At 42.5% G+C, this 7,097-nt stretch overlaps 1 protein-coding gene across 1 annotated transcript in view; it reads left to right on the top strand.

Moving 5' to 3' along the window:
- Positions 1-7,097, top strand: part of slc8a3 (solute carrier family 8 member 3) — a 54,148-nt gene that overhangs the window by 29,194 nt on the left and 17,857 nt on the right. The gene's annotated exons all lie outside the window — the stretch shown is intronic.

The raw sequence follows: 7,097 nt of genomic DNA, 5'->3' as shown, positions 1-7,097 counted from the left end.
CACACACACACACACACACACACACACACACACACACACACACACACTACTGCAGGCTTTATTTTTAGCATGTAGCTGTTATATAATCAGGGTGACACTGGGGAAATAATAAAAAAAAAACATCTCCAGTGTTTGTTTTTATCTCGTCTTCTCTTGTTCTCCACTCATCCTCTCCTTTCTTCTTCAGACATCAGATTTCTGTCTGTTTCTCACGCCGGCTGTTACAACCACAGCAGAACTAAAACGACAGAGGGACATGTTGGCTGAAACACGGAGAATTATTTAGAGAAGATGCATAAATCTGTGATTGTGAGGACAGAGGGGGGTGTCTTCCTCTCCTCACAGGAGGACCGGGGGGTTCCTCCTACATACGTTTAATTAAAATGTTGAAAGGACTCTACTTCAATAAAACCTTTCTATCTAATCCAGATACTCAAAGCTCTTTACAACACAATCTGTGCTCTCATTTACCTCCACACACACATTCATTCAGCACTCTACTACACACACACGCACATTCATACAGCACTCTACTACACACACACGCACATTCATACAGCACTCTACTACACACACTCACACACATTCATTCAGCACTCTACTACACACACACACACACTCATACAGCACTCTACTAAATCTCTACAAAGAAAATCTGAATCTGTAGAGACTGTTCATAGCTTTTTCACATTCATACACTGATGGGACAAACATTGGAGGCAACGAGGGGTTCAGTGTCTTGCCCAGGGACACTTCAACATGTGACTGCTGGTGGAATCGAACCCTCCAACTCTCCCATTGGAGGACGACCGCTCTAACCACTCAGCCACAGCTGCCCAAGCTCAAACCTGTTTGATTTTGTGCTGGCCCGTTCCTTCAGGCAATTTAAAACTAGATGACAGGATTCATTAGAGAGGCTCATAGAGGGCTGGAAGCAGGGCGATGGGAGGAACCAGAGAAGCTGTTGAATGTGTGTGGGGGGGCGGGGGGGTTCTTCGCACTACATTAGTGACATGAGGTGGGGGAGGGGCTACATGAGTGACAGGTTATGGGGAGGGGCTACATTAGTGACAGGTTATGGGGAGGGGCTACATTAGTGACAGGTGGTTGGGGAGGGGCTACATTAGCGACAGGTTATGGGGAGGGGCTACATTAGTGACAGGTGGGAGAGGGGCTACATTAGTAACAGGTGGGGGAGCTACATTAGAAGAAGAGAGTTCTGGGCGAGGGCTGAGGTGTTTTATCATCTAGTAATATTTGGCACAAAGCCCAAACTGGGCATGAGAATGGTGAAGCTGTCCTCTTTACTGCCACTGATGGTCAGACTGAGGTTTGCTCACCAGCAGTGACATCGTCCACGTTCATGTCCTCTTTTCAGCCCTGGTCTGCCTCTTCATCATTTGGTTGTTGCTCACACGTCACCCTGTGAGTCACAGAGTTCTGTCATTTTGCTCAGGAGGATTTATTTTTGGTGCAGTGGACTTCAGAACATGGGAGAAGAACCTCTATTTACTGGAGAAGAACCTTAAGATGATGCAGGTCAGACTGAAGCCGTTTCACTGAATTCTGGTTCTTCTATCAATAAATCATTTCTCTCTTCTTATAAAATGACCCGTGTGATGTGCTTTTATTTACATCATGTCCAGCTGCTCCGGTCTCTTCACTTTCACCACAAGAAGATTTTTCAGCGAGTCAAATCGGTTCTTCTCATCCTGCTCATTTCATTGTGCTGTTCACCTTGTGTTAACCTTGCAAATGACAAAGAAACACAACTTGAACAACGTGAACTTGAAAGAAGCAGAAATCAGACAGACCGTCGTCTTTGAGCTTCCTGTCTGTTTTTACAGTCACTTTATTTTCTGCTCAGTCAGGATGTTAGTGACCGACCACTGTTCTCCTTTAGAACCCGTCCAGAACCATTCTGTAATGGTGAAAGAACAACAGGAGTGGGCTGGTTCTGGTCCATGTCTGATTCAAACCCAATGTTCCTTCAGGAAACACCACCTCGTCCCCGTAACTTCAAAATAAAAGCATGTCTGGTGAATTGACAAACGTGCACACGTTTTTATCAAAATAAACTTTTATCCTTCTTTTAACTGTAATTTATATGAATTATATTATAATAATTATAATTCATTCTGTAGGAAATGTGTTAATGTAAAAGAGTTTAATAACATTTCACAACTCTGTAGAAATAATTTACAAAGATAAAAATAAAATCTGAACAACAAGAAGTGAAGAAATAAAAGAACCAGTCCATCATTTCCAACAGAGAACCAGTTCAGGTGTTCGTGAGAGTGCAGGCCATGGGGATCAGATGGTTCTGGTTCTGTCCACCTGTCGGGAAGAGGGAGCCGGGACGCTCAGGGTGTCCAGGTCTCCGTCACTGTTCAGGTCTAAAGAGAGCTGAAGGAGGACCAGGGGCACCGATTCTGTTTTCAGCAGATTTTGTGCCAAAGAATTAGTCAGTAAGAATTTACCCACTTCTTACCGTGTGATTAAAAGAGGGCAGTCTACATTTTGTTCTGACAAATATTTAGGTAATAACATTATCTCTGGGTGTCAGGGACACAGCCAGTCCCAGCAGGACCGCCGTCAGATAAAAGCATTTGTTCTGAGACATTTTTGTCCCTGACTGTTCACCGTCCTCATGTCCTCTATGTCCAACAGGGAGACACGCTGAAGGACAATCTTTGTCCTGATAACTCATCAAACTGGTGTTTTGTCTCTTTGTACCTGTCATTTTTGTCCTGTTGTGTCCTGCGTTGCCTTGGTTAGCTCAGATGTCTGTCAGTCGATGGAGTCAGCTCAGACAGAATGAAGTAATAGTTCTCTGACGGAGACAAGAAGCCATCAGTCTCTGGACCTTTGGAGTAGCTGGACAGGAGGTTGGATGTTTGAGCAGTTTGCTACATCTAGAGATGTTGAGAATAAATTAGACAAAAAGGACAGCAGGCATTACATTGTTCTCCTCAGAGCTGTAATTTGTTCTCTTCAGAGCTGTATATTGTTCTTGTCAGATCTGTAGATTGTTTTCTTCAGATCTGGAGATTGTTTTCTTCAGATCTGTAGATTGTTCTCTTCAGATCTGTAGATTGTTCTCTTCAGATCTGTAGATTGTTCTCTTCAGAGCTGTAGATTGTTCTCTTCAGAGCTGTATATTGTTCTTGTCAGATCTGTAGATTGTTCTCTTCAGAGCTGTATATTGTTCTTGTCAGATCTGTAGATTTTCTTCAGAGCTGTAGATTGTTTTCTTCATATCCGTAGATTGTTCTCTTCAGGTCCGTAGATTGTTCTCTTCAGATCCGTAGATTGTTCTCTTCAGGTCCGTAGATTGTTCTCTTCAGATCCGTAGATTGTTCTCTTCAGGTCCGTAGATTGTTCTTGTCAGATCTGTAGATTGTTTTCTTCAGATCTGTAGATTGTTTTCTTCAGAGCTGTAGTTTGTTCTCATCAGATCTGTAGTTTGTTCTTTTCACATCTGTAGATTGTTCTTTTCAGATCTGTAGATTGTTCTTTTCAGATCTGTAGATTTTCTTCAGATCTGTAGATTGTTTTCTTCATATCTGTAGATTGTTCTTTTCAGATCTGTAGATTGTTCTTTTCAGATCTGTAGATTTTCTTCAGATCTGTAGATTGTTCTCTTCATATCTGTAGATTGTTCTTTTCAGATCTGTAGATTGTTCTTTTCAGATCTGTAGATTGTTCTCTTCGGAGCTGTAGATTGTTTTCTTCAGAGCTGTAGATTGTTCTCTTCAGAGCTGTAGATTGTTCTCTTCAGAGCTATAGATTGTTCTCGTCAGATGTGTAGATTTTTCTCTTCAGAGCTGTAGTTTGTTCTCTTCAGGTTTGTAGTTTATTCTTTTCAGAGCTGTGGATTGTTCTCTTTATATCTGTAAATTGTTCTCTTCAGATCTGTAGTTTCTCTTCAGATCAGTAGATTGTTCTATTTTTATCTGTAGATTGTTCTCTTCAGATCTGTAGGTTCTCTTCAGATCTGTAGTTCTGTTCAGAGTTATACATTGTTCTCTTCAGATGTGTAGTTTGTTCTCTTCAGATCAGTAGTTGTTTTTGACCGTAGATGATGATTAGGGAACAAAGCCAGCTGATGTCCTGTCAACATGCTGCAGTTTTCTCCCTTCAGTACATTTATTACAGATTTCTCTGAATTCAGTGTCTGGCACCACTGCTGCTGCTGAGATCTCACAGGTCCGTGTCGTTCTGCTTCACACTTTCGTTCAGTACGAACTCTAACCCGACTCCCTGAACCCACAGCAGGACTTCTAAAGGTTTAACAACCACACAGACAATGACCACAAAGTACTGAAACTCACCTAAATATGCTGAAACGTGACTCTGGTTTTCTGAACTTAAAGAATGTTCAAACACAATGTTTTTTCACGGGTTTGGGCATTTATAGTTTAAATCTAAACGAGGAAACAGAACCACATTTAACCTGAAACAACAGAACATGTAACGCGCCTCAGACAGGATCAGAACAGCCTCACGCCGATGGAAACTGTAGAGTTTCTTATATTTTTGTCACGTGTAGATGTAAACACACGCCTGCGAGGCGCACACACAGAGGAGCATAACATGTGTGAGAACTGTCCAAGGAGCTCCTCCATCCTCTCTGAGAAGAAAACGAGGTCAGGTCAGTAAATTAGTTCAGAACAATCATCTCTGATGACCCCGCAGGTCCACCACGTATCTGTCCATGAAGAGCTGCGTACAGTTGGACGTATCTGTGGGGCAAAGACGGCTGAGGAGCTGCAGGACGACGTCACCAAAAGAAGAACTGAGAGGTGGTGTGTCTTCAGGGACCAAATACTGATGAGGTCTTTCTCAGCCGTCTCTGAGCCGTGTCAGCTGGATGAGATGACTTCATCCATTTGATGCCCTGATATATAAAGTTTCTCCACAACGCCGAGGAAGTACTTTGATTCTCTGCGACTCGTTTCCAACTATATAAAGAAGAAGCTTCTAAGTTCCACGCAGCTCCTGAGTGTCTCTGTGTGCGCAGTAATTATTAAACACGTGTGTAAAGTTGGACATGCCTTCGAAAGGCTCCACCAGCAGATCTGAGTGAGACGTGCAAAAGATCTGTGCTGGATTCATGCACATGCACGATTTCAAACATCTGGATTTATTCGTGCGTACGCTGTTTTCTTGATGTGAGCAGTGTCTAATTTGAGCTGGATCAGGATCCGGGAACACTCTTATTTTGACAGGGTGCGTTCCGGTAACAGTTTGCTTGGATCTGGTAACTCTCAGGCTTACTAATAATAAAGTTATAAACAAACATGAGGCTGACGTGAATGAATACAACTTATATTGGATATGTAAACTCTAAATAGTTACGTAAACACTCATTTTAAACAGCATACGAGCTGCCTCTTCAAGTTGCATTTCCACGTTTACCCTTAAAAAAATCTCTGCACGATAATTAAATATTATCTAATTATTTAAAACATTTTAGTCGTTCCTGTGATCTTAATATCATATTCAAGTCTCTGTAATAGCATATTATAATCAACTGTATCAAATGCATCACTGAGGTCTAACCGGATCAGTGTAGACACCTGTCCTTTGTCAGAGGAGTCTTTGTCATGAGATTAATAAGTGTTGACTGCAGCCATTTCCATTCTCTTGGTAAAATCCACCACCATCTGTCCTTCCTGGTTTCTTTCCTTGACACCAAACGTGCCCATCACTTCCTCTTCTCTGTTTCCTTCACCAACATGTCCATTCAGGTCTGCTCCGATCACCACTCTCTCCTCCGTGGGAATACTCTCTATCACTTCATCCAAATCTTTCCAAAATGTATATTTCTCCTCCCCATTACATCCAACCTGTGGATGACATTTAGCATCAGACCTTCTACTTCTACCTTCAGGCACATCACACTATCTGACACTCTTTTCACCTCTACTACATTTTTTGCCAACTCCTCCTTCAGGACCACCCTACTCCATTTCTCTTTCTATCCACGCCATGGTAAAACAGTTTGAACCCTGCTCCAATGCTGCGAGCCTTGCTGCCCTTCCACTTGGTCTCTTGGAAACATAAAACATCTACCTTCCTTCTCAGCATCATGTCAGCCAGCTCTCTACCTTTGCCTGTCATTGTCCCCACATTAACAGTTACAACCCTGAGTCCTACATTCTTGACTCTCCTCTTCTCTCTCTGTCTCCTGGCATGTTTCCTTCCTCGTGGTCTTTGATTAACAGTAGCACAATTTTCACCGGCACCCTGTTTGTCAACAGCACCGGTGCCGGTCGTTGTTAACCCGAGCCTCGACTGATCCGGTATCACTTTGACAAACTCACATTATAATTTTAGCAAAAGTGTTTTACGTCAGGTTGTCTTCCTGACACAACTCTCACCATTTACCCCGGCTTAGGACCAGGACCAGAACCAGAGAAACACTGGCTGGTGCTCCCTAGTGGCTGGTTTATGATCTGTAAACAATAAATGTAAACATATTGAATTGTTCTGTGTTTAAACTGCTTTAAAATTTGCATTATTCACACACCACCTGCACACACCTGCTGCTGCATCTGGTTCAACTCGTTAAGTTTTTATTAATTTGACTTATCTGGAAGTTTAATGTGTCATTTCTGCAGGCTGGTCTTCATGGATGTAAAGAAACGGGGACCAGATGAAGGCCTGGTGGTTCTGGAACTAAATATAGGATATACATTTTTCATGAGACTGCTAAGAAATCATTGAGAAATGTGTTTACAGGCTTTTCCTCTGATTGCAGGAGAAAAGCAATAATCAGAAGTGTAATGATCAAGGCCCATAATCCCCACGCTTGGTGCTGGCTTCATTAACACTCTGATTTCCCATGAGGCTTTGGGGCGTTTTTTCCCTCCCGTCCTCTTCCCAGCGTTATTTTAAATATTTTATTTTTCACAATGATTTGAATCAGTTGTCAAAAGTGAATATTGCTTTTTGATTGCTCTGGTGTTGCATCTGCACAAGTTTGTCTTAAAGTCAGACGTTCAGGAGATGAAAGAGTTCAGAGCTGACCCCAACAGGAGGCTGCAGGAGGAGGAGAGCTCCTTAAAGCAGTCAGGAGGAGGAGAGCTCCT

The sequence above is a fragment of the Nematolebias whitei genome, chromosome 21 (assembly GCF_014905685.2).
Source record: "Nematolebias whitei isolate Nwh7 chromosome 21, NemWhi1, whole genome shotgun sequence".
Classification (NCBI taxonomy): domain Eukaryota; kingdom Metazoa; phylum Chordata; class Actinopteri; order Cyprinodontiformes; family Rivulidae; genus Nematolebias; species Nematolebias whitei.
The sequence above is the reverse complement of the archived record's forward strand: the minus strand, read 5'-3'. Positions and strand labels throughout refer to the sequence as shown.